Genomic DNA, 18,138 nt, shown 5'->3' with positions numbered 1-18,138 from the left:
AGAGTAAATATAACTACCTTGCAGCTTCGATTACAGTGTTGAAAAGGCCCTAATAACACACCTAGCATTACATAGATTACAGTGTTGAAAAGGCCCTAATAACACACCTAGCATTACATAGGTTGAAGTAAATTTAGACAGAAATGAATAACAAGAATTAAGGTGAATTTATTTGAAATTAATGAACATTATTCTTCCCAAAATATGGGCCCATTCCATTACTGAACGACAGCAAATTTCTCTAGATAGTTTTGTATTTGAGAACCTGATTTATATTTGCTTAGTTCACCGAGTCATGTTTATTCTTCTGGCATATCAGTCCGTGTAGTCTTCGATAATAATGATAAAAGGGGCGTCTTACTCAGGAAAAGCTTTCATTGATTGTTAAATTGCAAAATAAGGAGACGCTGCAGACAAGAAACAATATGCAATGGATATGACATAAAAAATTAATATGCACGCAAGAGAGGGTACAAAAACTTTTCCTGCAATGAAATTTGGGTAAAATGAAAAAAATAAGTTCAACAAATCAATCCTGGAATTGGTGCTGCAACTTGGAGCGGTTGTCACTTACCAGAGTCTTTGGAGAATGAGGAGGGAAACTAAAACATATTGGCGGCTAATATCTGCAAGATGTCCAAAATTTATTGGTCCAAGTTGAGTTATAATTGATTGTCATTTTAACTTCATTTCTTGCATATAATACTCCCACACACCACACCCTTCTCAGTAAATATGAAAACTAGTTCCTTTATGCCACATCTTGCTTCATCTTCCGGCTGATTTGAAGTAATAAACTCACATGAACCAACAATTAGAGGCTTATGTTGAACAAAAATCGAAGAATTTAAATAGCTTAAGTTGCTTAATTTGCATGCACAATTCTGGAAATTTGTTTTAAGCTCTGCAAACTATAACTAAAAACATACTGGATAATGAAGTGCTTACCTTTAGCCTGAACAAAGCTAAGAATGACCAAATGCTGCAGAGCTACGACTGGAGACGTTTTTGTAACCAATGCAGCAATCTCAATCCTGGAGAAAAGATATAGTGGAGAATGAAAAATAAATATATTCCACATCAATTGATTATTTGACAAACCCAAACATGAAAAAGAAATAGATTGCTCGGGGAATATGACATACCACAGCCAGAAAGGCAACGGAAGCATCGCAGCATAAGAGTAGCATCTGAACAAGCAACCACTATAAAACAAACATTTAACCTGGTATTCAAGGAAAGGAGGGTGATTAACTTTTGCAGATAAATCCATTACACAATACAACACATTTAGCATAGCTGACATATATGCACCTAGATAGCAAATAGACATCTCATTACGTGTCATCAGCATGTTTCACAAGAAATGCAGTAACTTCCATTTATCTCCAGTCATTGTCTTGCCAATCCATAAGGTCTGAATGGGATTCAGTTTCTTCTCTGAGGCAGGGAAATTTCATGGTTGAACAATTTCCATTTTCAGTAGCTTCCAGTTCTCCTTTCCCTTTCGAATGAACACTAGGAAGCTTAGGTGGCATATTAGCTGAGACTTGAGAGCCACTGGAAGTACATCAATGTACTAAGACTAGATATGTGTTCAAATATGTATTTGAACCATTTTGATGCAAACTTTTATTTTGTGTGCTTATATATTTTAGAATCCAAGACGTCAAAACTTGCTTGGGCTGAACAGAGATAAGTAATAAATCCTCACTTTTTTTTGTTGACGAAATCATGGTTAGACCTGCAACTTTGACATGCAATAAGTCTGTGTGTCTTCGATGCAAAGTATGTAGACCTGACAGCAGGTTCGGCCATGTGCTCCCTACCTACCCATGTCAAAGCCTCAGTAGCTGCATCCAGAATCCAGAGAAAGCAAAACTTCTTCATTTGGGGCACAATCAAATAAGTAATCGCCCTTTAAGGGTACTAAGAACATATTTAAAGCTTAAGAATGATTTAACCATGACTGTTGGACAATCTGTGGTCAAGATATACCTGGTTCAATGTTAAGCTTATAGTTCAGTTATATATGCATGTTTTATGTTGCTCATGTATAAGAAGTAACGATTAAACCACTTCCTTGAAAATTATACTAAGAACAGTTAAGAGGATTCACTACTCAATATTGTTCACTTGCTGTACCGGTGCCACTTATTGTTGCAGCGGAGGGGCTTCACAGACACAAAAGATGTCTATACAAGAGTGGACAAATAAAACAGCACACCAGGATTTAACGTGGTTCGGTCAGTATGACCTACGTCCACGGGCGAGAACAACAGAGAATTTTACTAATCACCAACGAGAAGATTACAAATAGGAGATCACTCTCTTGCCAGAGACTCACACAAAGAAAGAGACAAATTCTTTCTATCTCACTCTCTTCTCTCTAAAACTCTTCTTCTCTCTCTTTCTTTTCTTTCTCCAACTGATGCTCACTGCCTCGATGCTCTAAACCACCTCCTCTCACCCCCCTTTTATAAGTTACAAAAATAATAAAATATTCATGAATGGGTAGGTGAGGCATTGACAAATGAGCTGCTAACTTTGGAAAAAACAATCCCAAAGTAGGTAGATGAAGACCTTTGTTTTTTAAAGTCACGTTTCTCACAAATCTCCACCTTGACTTTGAAAATGAAGGTCTTCTCTTTACTCTTGCTGTCTCGCCAGAAGCCCCTTACGGGCTTAACCTTCGCTTTGTCGAACTCCAAGCAATTCGAGACAATGCTCGAACTTGCGCGAAGGTACGAGCTTCATCATCATATCTGCTGGATTATCTGCAGTACCAATCTTCTCAATCCTGATGACTTTAATTTCTCTGATAAAATGATACTTGACATCTATATGTTTGGTTCTTTCATGATACATCTGATGTTTCGTCAAATGTATAGCACTCTGGCTGTCACAAAATATCGTAGTAATACCTTGGTGTAAGCCGAGATCTTCAACCAAACCTCTCAACCAAATAGCTTCTTTCACTGCTTCTGTCACTGCCATATACTCTGCCTCTGTAGTAGACAAAGCAACTGTCGACTGTAGAGTCGCCTTCCAACTAATGGCACTACCTGAAAGAGTGAATATATAACCTGTCAGGGATCGTCTCTTATCCAAATCGCCCGCATAATCTGAATCAGAATAGCCAAGTATTCTGCAATCTGAGTCTGTGTTCCTGCCAAAATACAAACCAATATTAGCAGATCCTCTCAAATATCTAAGTATCCATTTCACAGCCTGCCAATGGATCTTTCCAGGCCTATCCATGTACCGACTCACAACACTGACTGCATGTGAAATATCTGAACGGGTGCAAACCATTGCATACATAATGCTTCCAACTGCACTCGCATAAGGAACACGAGACATGTACTGCTCCTCCTCCTCAGTCTGAGGTGACAAATCTGCTGAAAGACGAAAATGAGCGGCAAGCGGAGTCTTCACAGGCTTGGCATCAAGCATGCCAAATCTCTCCAACACCTTCTTGATGTATTTCTCTTGAGATAGAAATAAACTCCCTTCTCGTCTGTTCCTGTGGATCTCCATCCCCAAAATCTTCTTTGCTGCTTCCAAGTCCTTCATCTCAAACTCATGTTTGAGTTGATATTTTAACTCGTTAATTTCTGACATATCTTTAGCTGCAATCAACATGTCATCAACATACAAAAGCAAATATACAAAAGAACCATCATTGAGCTTTTTATGATAAACACAACTATCATATTTACTCCTAGAGTAACCATGCTCAAACATGAAAGTATCAAATCTCAAATACCACTGCCTTGGAGACTGCTTCAACCCATAAAGAGATTTCTTCAACCTGCACACATGATCTTCTTTACCTTCAACAATGAATCCCTCTGGCTGATGTATAAAGATCTGCTCCTCAAGCTCGCCATGTAGAAAAGCTGTTTTCACATCAAGTTGCTCAAGCTCCAAATTAAAATAAGCAACCATGGCAAGAAACACGCGGATTGAGGTGTGTTTTACAACTGGAGAGAATACTTCATTGAAGTCCACACCTTCGGTCTGACTGTAGCCTTTAGCTACCAAGTGTGCCTTATACCTTACAGAATCTGTATCCGGAGCTCCTTCTTTCTTCTTGAATACCCATTTACAGCCAACGATCTTCTGTCCCCTTGGTGGCTTCACTAACTCCCATGTCTGGTTCTTGTGAAGAGACTCCATCTCTTCAGTCATCGCAACAGTCCAATTTGCAGCCTCATTGCCACTAATAGCCTCCTTGCATGTAGAAGGCTCTGGAACCTCAATCGATTCTGCTACACTCAAAGCATAAGCAAGCATGTCTGTGTAGCGTTGAGGCGGTCGGATCTGCCGTTTTGTTCTCCCGGTGGCAATATTATACTGTTGCTCTTGTGGTGTATCAGCATCTGAAGTTGAACCTTCCTCAGTAACAACTGGTTCAACATGAGCGCCCTCAAGCACTTTCTTTGAAGTTGAGCTCTCTAGCTCCACCTGCTTGCTAGACTCCTTTTCAGTACCTGTAGTGTCAATAACAAACTCCTTTCTCGGGTGAAGCATGGATTTTTCATCAAAAGTAACATCTCTACTAATAATAAACTTAGGTGACTTGGGATCAGAACACCACAATCTATATCCCTTCACCCCAGTAGCATATCCTAGAAAGATAGCTTTCTTTGCTCTAGGTTCAAGCTTACCATCATTAACATGAAAATAAGCAGAGCAACCAAATACTCTTAAATAAGAGTAATCAGCAGGGGAACCAGACCATACCTCTTCTGGAGTCTTGAAATCAATTGCTGTGGAAGGAGATCTGTTTACCAAATAGCAAGCTGTATTAACTGCCTCAGCCCAAAAGTCTTTTGACAAACCGGCATTAGAGAGCATGCACCGAGCTCTCTCCAAAAGTGTTCTGTTCATCCTTTCTGCAACTCCATTTTGCTGTGGTGTATGCCGAACTGTACGATGACGCACAATACCTTCATTCTTGCAGAACTGATCAAACTCTGTAGAACAAAACTCCATCCCACTGTCGGTTCTGAGGCGCTTCACTTTCTTTCCTGTTTGCTTCTCAATCATAACCTTCCATTGCTTAAAGGTTGCAAACACATCACTTTTATGCTTCAAAGGATACACCCAAACTTTTCTGGAATAATCATCAATTAATGTTAGCAGAAAACGAGCTCCACCTTTCGATGGAACCTGAGAGGGACCCCAAACATCTGAATGGATATAATCTAAAGTACCCTTGGTTCTATGGACACCGGTACTAAAGGATACTCTATGGTGTTTACCAAAAACACAATGCTCACAAAAGTCTAGCTTACTAATTTTCTGACCACAAAGCAGACCTTGTTTGCTCAATATATCCAATCCTCTCTCACTCATATGCTCTAACCGTATATGCCACAAATGTGTAGTGTCTGAATCTGAATCCTCTGAGGATGACACTGCTGCAGCACCTGTCACTGTACTGCCTTCAAGGATATAGAGGGTATTTACCTTCTTTCCTTTCATCACAACAAGAGAGCCTTTACTTACTCTCAAAACTCCACCTTCAGCCGAAAACTTAAAACCATTTGAGTCAAGGGTGCCTAAAGAAATGAGGTTCTTCTTTAACTCTGGAATATGACGGACATTGCTCAATGTTCTAACAATACCATCATGGGTTCTAATCTTAATTGATCCGATACCAACAGTCTTACAAGGCATGTTATTTCCCAACAAGACATTCCCACCATCTTGTGAATGAGTATTAACACTAACTGAAAGAACGTCATGTGAACTAGAAGACTCTTCAGTTACAGTGGCAACTGAAGGTTTTACATCCCCAGACTTCGACTGTTTGAGCGCTGGACAATTAGGTTTTATATGCCCATATTTGTGACAGTAATAACATTCAACATTTTTTCTTGGCCTGGACTTTGATCTAGACATGTTTCTAGATTTGCCTCTACCACTAACACCCTTTTCAGGACGACCACGAGCGAACAAGCCTTCAGCTTGATCCTCTCCTCCTACGACAGATACTTTCTGCCTTAACTCTTTTGAATGTAAGGCTGACTTGACATCTTCCAAAGAAAGTGTATCTCTACCGTACAACATGCTATTGACAAAATTTTCATAGGAATGAGGTAATGAACATAACAAGATGAGTGCTTGATCTTCTTCATCAATTTTAACATCAATATTCTTTAAATCCATAAGAATAGTGTTAAGTTCATCTAAGTGGTCTTTAATTCGCATACCTTCCTTCATGCGAAGGGTGAAGAGGCGTTGCTTCAAGTAAAGCTTGTTCGTCAGAGATTTCGTCATGTACAAGCTCTCCAACTTGAGCCACAAACCGGCGGCGGTATCTTCATCGGCAACCTCCCGCAGGACCTCATCGGCCAAACAGAGCTGTATGGCACTATGCGCCTTCATCTCCAGCTCTTCTTTCTCGTCATCGGGCATAGATTCCGGCAACTTATCCTTTCCGGACAAGACCTTGAACAATCCTTGTTGTACTAGGAGAGCCCTCATTTTTACTCTCCACAAACTGAAGCTGTTTTTCCCATCGAATTTCTCCACTTTGTACTTTGCAGAAGACATCTTGAAGCCAACTGGAACAGTAACTGTATTTATGAACAGTACCGTATTTGTGAACAGTAACCGTACGTATGAATAGTGTCCGTACGTATGAATAGTAATAGTACTTTTGAATAGTACCGTACGCGTGAATAGTACTCAGTGCCTTTAAAGAGTAAATGATAATCTAACTTATTTTCTGATGTGGAGGATCCACTTTTAGTGGCAGCCACAGAGCATACGATAAGCAGATACACGTACTCTAAGCAGGCTCTGATACCAGTTTGTTGCAGCGGAGGGGCTTCACAGACACAAAAGATGTCTATACAAGAATGGACAAATAAAACAGCACACCAGGATTTAACGTGGTTCGGTCAGTATGACCTACGTCCACGGGCGAGAACAACAGAGAATTTCACTAATCACCAACGAGAAGATTACAAATAGGAGATCACTCTCTTGCCAGAGACTCACACAAAGAAAGAGACAAATTCTTTCTATCTCACTCTCTTCTCTCTAAAACTCTTCTTCTCTCTCTTTCTTTTCTTTCTCCAACTGATGCTCACTGCCTCGATGCTCTAAACCACCTCCTCTCACCCCCCTTTTATAAGTTACAAAAATAATAAAATATTCATGAATGGGTAGGTGAGGCATTGACAAATGAGCTGCTAACTTTGGAAAAAACAATCCCAAAGTAGGTAGATGAAGACCTTTGTTTTTTAAAGTCACGTTTCTCACACTTATAATGTTATTAAACGCTCAGTTAAAGAATTGAAAAGGGAAGTAAAGCTAACCACACATATATATAGTAACCAGACATGAAAAACTAATTCATTCTCTCAAAAAACTTATGAAGCATTCTATACTTGTAGTTTCCATCCTGCACAACAGTGACAAATTATATGTGATGCAACTTTCCTAAAAGAGAAGGGATGAAGAAGCGACAGTTACATACAATGCAAAACAGTGCCTGTGTTCAGAAACATCTCCAAGATAAGAACAGTTCTGGTGCTCAACTCTTGCACTTGCTTCATTCCAGTAAACACAAAAGAGAGAGAATAGGTGGTGTGCTGCAAATGCATCCATTGCCACCAGTCTAAAAAAGAGAGATAAAATAAGTGGTGTGTTGCAGGACTTATATGGTGTTAAATTAAACATACAGTCATTACCTAGCGCATTCATAAAGATTCAATGTAGTAATCAGAACACTGGTATTACAAGAAATCCCATGGGCCCCTTTAAATTGACTGAATAAAGGAAAATTCTCCTCTATCTTACTTGACTTATCAACTTTAAGACCATCTGACAAAGCACACATGCTAAGATTACCCTGCTGATCACCACATATGAGGACCCGCAAGAAAATAATTTTCAGTCTGTAGAGTAGTTTTCAACAATTTCCAACAAGAGAACCAATATAAGCAGCATAATATTAAGCCGATTTTACATGTGAATAAGGAGTGCTCTCTATCAATGGACAACAAACTTTTTGACATAGAAACATATATTATTCAATTTTTAGCTTACAGATAGGTTAGTTAGCATTATAGAAGTAGCCTCTAGAAGTAGAAGACCAAACTAATTTTGCATTATAGTTGTCGTGGTTGTATTATTCTAGGAAAAATGAATTTAAATACGAGAGATAATTGATTTTAAATAAAAGCAGATATCAACAAACACTTGTAAAAGTAAAGGAATTTTGTTTTCATTTTAGGTATTGTAGGAGCCAAGACGTCAAAACCTGCTTTGGCCAAACAAAGATAACTAATATTCACCCCCATGCTCCCCAAGAAGTTTGGACTCTAGAGTAAGCCTAAGAGACCTTGTCTAGAAAATATTAAGGATATGATGACACTTAACTTAGGATGAACTGAATGGATGAACGTGATTCATGAAAACGATCCCAATAAATTGGGATAAAAGGCTTTGTTGTTGATTCTCTGGTGGATGATATTTAATATCTACAGGACTGACCATGGAATCAATTGATTGAAAGTAGGAAAGAAATGCGAAGAGTACCAAGGAACAGTCACCTGCCATACTTTATTGCATCAAATGCTTCTGGCTCTCGAACACTAACTACATGATGAGAATGATCAGTCAGCTTTCAATATTTGGCCATTACTACTATTGCCAGCTTCTGTATGGTTAAGTAAACTCTGATAGTCTCCTGAGAGGATTGATTTTTCAAGGATTTCCACCATCCATCTCCCTGGCTTACTCTACCTGTTTGTGGACGTCTTTGACAGTACATAAGCATTTCTTGTCTGAACTCCAGAGTTCTTTGCATAAAACCATCAATGGCTGTGGCACTACCCAAAGTAATACTTCCATCGCTAGAACCATGAATGATGATATATGAATTTCCTGATCTAACAGTATCTGCAAGTGCCAAAACACACACGATTACAACAAGAATGATGATATATGAATTTCCTGATCTAACAGTATCTGCAAGTGCCAAAACACACACGATTACAACAAAATGGCAACTACAAAATGTGCAGTTCACTAGCTCAAGTAAATTATGAAAAGTTAATTAGGATGCGTGCTGTTTTAGAAATGACTCTAACCAGTCAATGCTAAAGAAAAAAAAAGAAGTCATCTTTATTATAGTTCCAAGGAGCTTCAGCAGAAAAATACTAAATGTCCAAGTGAAAGAAGTCATCTTTATTATAGTTCCAAGGAGCTTCAGCAGAAAAATACTAAATGTCCAAGTGAATCATAGAATGGGAGCACAAACAACAAGAAGGATGTCCTGAGCTTCAGCAGAAAAATACTAAATGTCCAAGTGAATCATAGAATGGGAGCACAAACAACAAGAAGGATGTACTGAAAATATCTAAAAAAATATATCGCTCCTTTTTCCCCTTATTTCAAAATTTATCAAGTTAGAAACTCTAACCAAGAGAATGAAAATCGGGAGAAGTTGCAGATAAGAAAAAGGTTAGAAGGGATAGGGCAAGAAAGCAAACTATGGAAGAAAGGCTGCTGAAACTTCTCATGCCAATGAAATTGAGGAGGGAACCAAAGCACATGACAGTTAGTATTCTAAAAAGGACCCAAATATATTGATCCAAGCTAAATTATAACTGATTGTCATTTTTTAGTTCACTCTTGCATATATTACCCCCACCCACCCACTCCTCTCAATAAATATGTAACCAAGTTTCTTTATATCTCATCTTGCTTCAACTCTCAGCTGATTTAAAGCTCGTATGAATCAACAATTAGAGGTTTTCATTGAACAAAAATAGAATTATTTAAACAGCTTAAGTTGTTTGATTTGTGTGCACAATTCTGATAAATTGTTCTGAGCTCTGTAAATTATTACACAAAACATGCTGGACAATGAAGTGCTTACTTTCATCCTGAACAAAGCTAGGAATGACCAAATGCTGCAATGCTAGAATTCGAGATGTATGTGAAACCAATGTAAAAAAGTAAACCCTAGAAAAAATATCATGTAGGATGAAAAATAAATATATGTTACAGCAACTGATTATCCGACAACATGTGATAGGAAAATGAAATAGATCACTTGGGGATTCCATACCACAGCCGGTAAGGCAATAGAAAAGCCCACGGTATCAGAGTAGCATTGCGACAAGCAACCACAACAAAACAAACATTTAACCTGGTATTTGAGGAAAGATGACAGATATTTCGTAGATAAATCAATGATACAGTACAACTTATTTAACATGGCTGACATATATGCACCTAGATAACAAATAGGCATCTCCTTTCCTGCTATCAGCGTGTTTCACAAGAAATGTGGCAACTGCCACATAACTCCAGTCATTGTCTTGCCAATCCATAAGCTCTGTTTTGGGCCTCAGTTTCTTGATTTTAGTTAAATCTGAGTCAGGCTGGGAAACTTTTCATTGTTGAACAGTTTCCTCTCTCAGAAGCTTCCAGTTTCCTTTTCACTTTCTGATGAGCACTGCAAACTTGGGTGGCATGTGAATTGAGAGCCACTGGAAATACATTGACAAAATAGGACTACGTACATGTACAGAATCTATATTTGAACCATCATGGTGCAGATTTTCAATTTCTGAGCTCCTAATATTGTAGAAGCCAAGACAACAAAACTTGCTTGGCCACAACAGAGATAAGTAATAGTGGCTCATTTTTTTGTCAGCTACACCTTGATTAGAGCTGTAAAGTTGACTCACAGCATTTATGTGCGTCTTCAATATAAAGTATATAAACCTCACGGCAGATCCAAAGACATGCTCCCCAAGCAATTTGGATTTGCACCACCTTCCGAGGACAAAGCCTCTGTAGAGAACACTCACTTAAGTAATAGCTTATTAGGGGTACTAAAAAGAATGAAAGAGGATGATTTAAGCACAACTGGTGGACAAACCGTGCTCAAGATAAACATGGCTCAATGTTAAAGCTTATACTTGAGTTACTAGTGTAAACTTAATGCACAATAGACTACGAAAAGCATCATGTTCTATGATAATCCACCTATGCATTCTCAAACAAAGATCAACCAGTTAAATGCAATATTTTGTAATCAATGTACACAATAAAATCCAGAAAATGGAAAACAATAAATACAATGGTGATACTGACCCAACCAGCAGCAATATCCTACAAATTCGATAGTTTGGCTACTTGATCTGCATCTGCATATTAAGGGTTACATCATCCTTGAAGGAAAAATATTTTGAACCATATTACAGATAACTAAACTTTCAAAAGAAATCCATAAAATCCTTTGAAGGCGGGTCAGTCACTCACTCACCATGACTATTTTGAAATGCCCATGTCCATCTAGTTATCCTACCAGTATACAGTCTCTACAAGTCTATACACTGTACATGGCAACACAAACTTGGCCAACAACAGTAAAACTTGAATGTAAAGCTAAATGGCTAGAATATGAATGTCAGATTTAAGAATATTTAGTTTGCATGTCACCATAACTCGCAAGAGTTGAAGAATATGATACCCGCAAATGGTGTCCGGAAAACAATCTTGCTCGCTACTTTTATAAAGAGAACGATGCTTTAAGTAGAATGAGCAAAAATATCAAGTTTCAGCTTAACCAACTGATAAATGACTACTAGAGATTTGAGAAAGTGACCTTGTAATCGCACAGTTCCATCATCACACCCTGGTGCCAGCCATCAGTAACAATCTTTCATAGGAATGGATTGCATTCCAAATGTAATGGAGTATACAAAATGTGCTTCTCTCCATGTTGTTGTATGTGTAAACCCTTAGGAATTAGCTCGCTCTCCTTCACTGATAGCCACTGACTACGGATATGATTGTCAACCAAGAAGGAAAAATAAATATCACTGTCAGTTCACATCATTGTCCTAAGTCCTTAGGTACATACAAAAATTATGATTTATCATATGCTAAATAAAAGATTATATGCTTAGGGCTTTGATTGAGACACCCATCACATGATCTTCCTACCGATCCACAACCTTGAAGTTTCTCAAAAGCATGTCTTTTCAGCAGTATTTTGGTGACCATTCTGTCAACTTTACTAAAAATCAAGAATATGAAGTTGAAGCAACAGCATTCTCAAGTAACTGAATAGTGTCTCCATTTTTGACTCGAGAATTTAGTAGAGAATTTAATAAACTGCCAATTGCTTACAAACTACAGAAAATGTGAAGTATGAGGAATTCATGACTAAGGAGATTTATAATCACCATCGTTGAGCGGTTTGACCATAAGCTCACGGGCTGAACCCATAAATATATTATATTGCCTATGTTCACCCTATGACCACTACCCACCCATGTTACCCACACACCAATACAATTTAGGAGACTATGTGCAGATATATTTCTCTATAGTTTCTGTCAAGGTTTTCTAGCACTAAACTATTTAATATTTGAAAATGAAAAAACAGGTACAAAAACATACAGACAATCAACCAATTAAAGTACATGTCGCATGGAAATTAGGAATGGATAAACCTTGGACAATGTAAGGCACTAGCAGACAGTCCAGACAAAAACCCTTGGGCAATGAAATTTTCTTTAAAGAGATGCGAGGGATGAAAAAGTAACAGTTACAGACCTTTAGATACGCAAAACATTTCTGACTTTCGGGACCATTTCCAAGATAATAAGAGTTTGGATGCCACCATCCTCCACCAGAAACTTGTACCACCTGCTCAAATGTGCACAAGATGATTCAGTTGCATAAGCAAGATGAACAAGGTATTGCTAAAAGTTCCACATGGTAATGCATAGCAGATAAAGTAGGTTCCATATGATAAATCTGCAGACATATACCCTACTGCATGATATCCCTGATTCAACTTTTTCTGAGATGCAAACTCCACTCAGAGATACTGAATTGTGCTCAACTCTTTCACTTTGCTTCATTCCAATAAATTCCACATGCTGCACATTTTTGCTACACCTGAAATAACAAATGCATCCAGCTCCACCTGTCCATAAGAGAGAGAGAGAGAGAAGAGAGAAGAGAGAGAGAGAGAGAGAGAGAGAGAGAAGGAAAAGGTGGTGTATTGCGGGTTAGATTAAAGATTCAGGCAGCCATTATCGTGCGCACTTCAAATTCATATAAATTTGATTTAGTAATGGAAACACAGGTAACAGAAGAAATCCCTTGGTCCCTTTTAAATTGACTGAGTAAAGATACTTCTTGATCCCTTGGTCCACTTTAAATTGACTGAGCAAAGGAACCTTCTTGTCTATCTTACCCGAGTCATCAACTATAAGACCATCTGACAAGGGATAAACACTAAAATTACCCCGCAAATCACCACATATCAGGACCCACAAGAGTATAATTTTCAGTCTACAGAGTAGTTTTCTACCATTTCCAACAAGACAACCAAAACAGCAGCTTAAGATTAAGACAGTGGATTTTTTACGTGGGAATGATGAATGCTCTGTATCAATGAACATAAACATTTTAACATAAGAAACATATATTATTTAGTCTTTAGCTTACAAATAGATTAATTGCCAATATTTCTAGTGATGTAGCAATTATAAAAATAAGCTTCATCAAACCATGTGTTACATGGGTACGGGTACAGTTACGGGTACCGGTATAGTGTGGGTGCAGGTGTGGGTACTGAACATGACTTGGTATACATTGAAATTTAATAAATGAGATCAGTATTAATCTATTCAATTGAAGGTGCAATTTGAGTAGAAATCAGTGTACTCACAGGCACTCGATCATTGATACTTTTGCAAGGATATCTTTCGAATCATAAAAATCTCTCGTCTGAAAAATCAATGACAAAAAATAAATAACCCAAACAGAATGGAACTAAATGAAATTTAATGAAGAGGAGCAAACCGAAGGATGAAGGAGAATTCTTCTTTGAATAATCCCAGAGCTGTAATTGCACTCGATAATGGAAACTTCGCAAGGATTCCTTTCTACTTCTCAAATCAGTCCTCTAGAAAATCAACAACAAACAGTAAACAACTGTTACGAATTGGAACTAAGTGAGATGTAAGAAGAGGAGGCAAACCAAAAGTGAATGATATTTTCTTCTTCTTCTTCTTCTTCTTCGAATGCAACATTCAGCCTGTGCATAATTGCCCTCGATAAGGATACTTTGTAAGGACATCATTCTACTCGTCAAAGCTCACCTCTACAAAATCAACAGCAAACAGTAAATCCACGAAACGGGACTTTCGGTATTTATATACTCAATAGTATTAAGAAATCCATGAAACACTAGATAAACCGGTTAACAAAGTTGAGTAGGTCCAGTTTCATACAGTGGCCGAGGCTTCACCTGAAAATCAAAATAAATTTCGAAACATAGACTTGAAGGCGCCAAGTTTCCATCTTTCTAGGGTTTTGTTGAAGATGACGCAGTTCGAAGGGAAACTCGCCGCGGCCGTTCATGATGCTGATCAGAAGTAAAAGAGAAACCCTAGCTCCAAAATTGTAAAAACAAACCAAAAAGAAAAAAGTTGAAGAAACGGAGAGAAGCTGTAGAAGGGGAGAAGGTACCTGTTTCCTCCAGCACAAACCCTAGATCATCAGAAGCCTTCGCAAGCCCTAGATCATCAGAAGCCCCAAAATTGAAACCCTGAGTTGAGATTCGAAAGAGAGAGGGCGGGACCAAGACTCTATTTATAGACGCGGTTGAACGTTGCGTTCATCCTCAGCTACGCGTCAAAAATCAAAATGGGGAAGATAACACGGTGATTTTATCTACGCGGCATGTATACGAGTAAATAAAATATATACGCGTATATATGCGTAAATCATACGCGCATATATCCGCGTACATGAAACGCGTATATACGCATAAACAATGTTTTTGGATTACGTGCCTAATTCAGCACGATTGGGCTGGTTAAAAAGCACACTAAGATGTTATTCTCGCAGAACTTTGGGTATCAGGAACGAGCTTAGAAATAAAAGAAAATACCTGGAACAATAAAATTATTATCTTTTTTTTTTTTGCTTGCCGTGATAAAATCATCAATTTTAAGGTGTTGCAGCTCCACTAGTTTTTCTGCTCACGTAATGCTCGTGGTCATGGTTAAGTATCAAAATTATTTATTTTTAATATATTTTCTCACTATAAAATAAGTCAGATTCTTTTTAAGTTGAAATCTATAAACATGGATTATTACACTTGTCATAAATTTTATTAACATATATTTTAAAATATTTATGAAATAAATTTGTGTGTAAAGCTGGGATCAATATACTTTTTATATGCTTGCATACACAACATTATTTTTTAAAATTTGTATATACCAAAATTTATCTAACATATTTGTTTATTGCATCAAAACATGGACTCCAACTTGTTTATCTTAGTCATTAAACGTAGCGTTAAGTTTTAAAAAAAACAATAATATATTGTTGATGTGTTAATAAAAATATAATCAAATATGTAATATTAAGATGGTTTGTATGAGCTCAACACAAAGCACATACTTTTCACAAGACCGCAAGACATATTAATTATTGATATACTTCAAATAAAAAATAAATACTAAAGATTAATGGTGACTCCAGTATAATTTTATATGACAAAATCATTCACACGAGCTATTAAAATTTTATCATGAAAATCTCTTCTAAAGATTCCTAATTTTTCTCAAAAAAGTAAGTTTTATTATAAAATATTTAAAAAATATTATCATTTATTTCTTCTTTATTCATATTTAATTGAGCCAAAATCCTTCTCCGCCTTTATCTTTTTCCTAGCAATTCTATAGTAGTGTCTTCATCATCTACATCAATTGTGATATCAGATTGATATATAATAAAGAGCAAAAGACAATACAAGAGTTTAGAAATATATTAGGATATACTTGGATCAATCAAATTATACTATTACTCATAATTGATATGCATCAGAGACAAAATGTGCTGAGTATCTTAAATTATAAAACAGACTGTATGAACCCTCTAACATAACTTTTTAATGCAAGCAACCCTTAAGATTAATTTTAAAAAGTTATTGGGGCCAGGAATAAACAACTAACAAGTTTGCAGGGGAAGTTATAAGAATGTAGTACATTCTTAAGAATTTTTAATCTTTACTTAATTTGTTTATAATAACAGAATCTCAATATTAACTAACTGCAAGGCCTGGTACATTATTATTTTTATTGGGCGATCAAGGTAGGCAGAGGACTTAGGTGAGTCCACATCGTAATGAATGTTATACAATTTAAGTACGAAGAAAAAGTGAGGGTTGATGAATGGTGTAATTGGTGAGGGGGGAACTCCAATATCTTAATTTGGGTATGTGGATATATATAGATGCAGGTAAAGAATGATGGTTTTGAAAATAGTGGGTGTGTAGGGGTAATTAATATATTTTTGTTTACGTGGTTTTCTTCGTTCATTTTCAAGAAAATTCCTAACTTTATGATCGAGTGATCACAATTTTTTTAATAAAAAGATAGAGCGCAATAATTTTAATTTGTATCAATAGCACCTTAACTGTTGGCCTTCTTGTTTTGATGATGATTTACAAACAATTTACCACTAATGTTGTTTGTCTAGTATTTGTATTTTCCTATGTATTGTAGACAAACAACGTTGTTGGAGGATGGATGGATTGCGCCATAACGACGATATCAAATGGAGGTTGGCGGAATTGTGGAGTGAAGCAACGTACAATTCAAGTTCAAGATCCAAGTTTAGCTTCACCCGCAACGTGTACCAAGTTGAGCTCAATGAAGATCAAGATCAAGCTTGGGTAATTTAGTTTAGATTTTATATTATGTGTGTTAGTACTTTAAGCTCAATCATATACACACATACACGTTTTGGTTTTTGTATATATATAGTTATATATATACATATATGTTATTGGTTTAATAATTTTCGAGTTTATATATGAAACAAATGAATAGAATTGGAAAATACTATTTTGTTTCATGTTTATATGCCTATATATGATTTCATCTTTAACAAGCTTATATTTAGTGAAATCATATTTAGTGTTTTGAATATATTGCATAGAATATGCAATTTCATGAAAATATTGTATTTCTAGGTTATAGACTTCATAACAACATGTTATATCTTTTATCAAGTCTATACAATCATTTCATAAGGTTTCAAAATGTTGTTTAAGTCAAAATATCAAAATATCAATTTTCAGGTTTTCATGTTTTTGAACATATTTACAAAATGATGATTTTTTCATTTGGGAGGTCCTTTCTGATAACATGTTTATTATCATGTATACAATCATTCCCCAAAGTTTTACATTTTTTGGAATTTATTTGATATTTTTAAACAGCGTTTTAAAACCAGATATACAGTTTTTTGAGTATCAGTATTCGGTCGACCGCACCGGTCGACCGAACCTGAGGTCAAAAGTTCACTGGGCGACAGAAGCCTGTCGGTCGACCGGTCCGGTCGACCGATGAAAATTTTCGGTCGACCGACGAATTTTCCGGTCGACCGACGAGTATTCTCTCAGCTTCCAACGGCTAGTTTTTTGACCGTTGCATTGGGGCTGTTGGCTAAGGCCTGCTTGGTTTCTCGTTTTCGACCTGGATAATGGTCGACCGAATTTTCCGTCGGTCGACCGAACTTTTCCATCGGTCGACCGACAGAATTTCCGGTCGACCGACGATGGCTTTTTCTGTTTCCAACGGCTAGTTTTTGTACCGTTGGCTGGGTCTTTTGGTCTTTTGTTTTGGGTGTTTTTTTTGCTGAGATTTCTAGTGGGTATATATACCCCATTGCTGATGTCTTTTCAAATTGATTTTCTTAGAGGGTATTAAATTACCCCTTTTGCTGATATCTTTTTGATGTAAGAAATGAAGTTGTTTAAATAAGGGTTTAAACAAGGCGTTTGAGTTTGTTCAGTTTTGGCGGTTTATACTAGTTAGCAAAGAGCGAATTGCATCAGCCAGTGAGCGATTTCCATCTTCAATTTCTCTCATCCGTCTATCTTTGTGTTTATAGAGAAGTTTCTTCTAACTCTTTTCCCGTAGCAATTATCATTATTGACCTTCATATATTAAATTATGCTAGTTTGCTATTGAGTTAGATTTGATTTTATGCTCATTGTACACACACACCCACTTTTTGAGGCTTATTGTATTTGCATACCATAGTATATTAGGGTGC

The 18,138-nt window shown here is 37.0% G+C and overlaps 1 protein-coding gene across 6 annotated transcripts in view; it reads right to left on the bottom strand.

Moving 5' to 3' along the window:
• Positions 1 to 18,138, bottom strand: part of LOC109832581 (sphinganine C4-monooxygenase 2-like) — an 83,649-nt gene that overhangs the window by 25,922 nt on the left and 39,589 nt on the right. For 5 of the 6 annotated variants that reach the window (XM_020399931.1, XM_020399930.1, XM_020399932.1 and 2 more), the window contains 14 exons: positions 14,312 to 14,580; positions 14,042 to 14,164; positions 13,864 to 13,966; positions 13,730 to 13,788; positions 12,822 to 12,979; positions 12,604 to 12,696; positions 11,648 to 11,822; positions 8,577 to 8,925; positions 7,499 to 7,639; positions 1,315 to 1,853; positions 1,146 to 1,225; positions 949 to 1,034; positions 108 to 626; positions 18 to 61 (listed from right to left, as the gene is read on the bottom strand). The gene's annotated coding sequence lies outside the window, so the exon portion shown is untranslated. The remainder of the gene's footprint in view (positions 1 to 17; positions 62 to 107; positions 627 to 948; positions 1,035 to 1,145; positions 1,226 to 1,314; positions 1,854 to 7,498; positions 7,640 to 8,576; positions 8,926 to 11,647; positions 11,823 to 12,603; positions 12,697 to 12,821; positions 12,980 to 13,729; positions 13,789 to 13,863; positions 13,967 to 14,041; positions 14,165 to 14,311; positions 14,581 to 18,138) is intronic. The other variant, XM_020399935.1, reaches the window with a different exon arrangement.

The sequence above is a fragment of the Asparagus officinalis genome, chromosome 3, assembly GCF_001876935.1.
Source record: "Asparagus officinalis chromosome 3, Aspof.V1, whole genome shotgun sequence".
NCBI classification, from domain to species: Eukaryota; Viridiplantae; Streptophyta; class Magnoliopsida; order Asparagales; family Asparagaceae; genus Asparagus; species Asparagus officinalis.
This window is presented reverse-complemented; position numbering and strand designations above follow the sequence as displayed.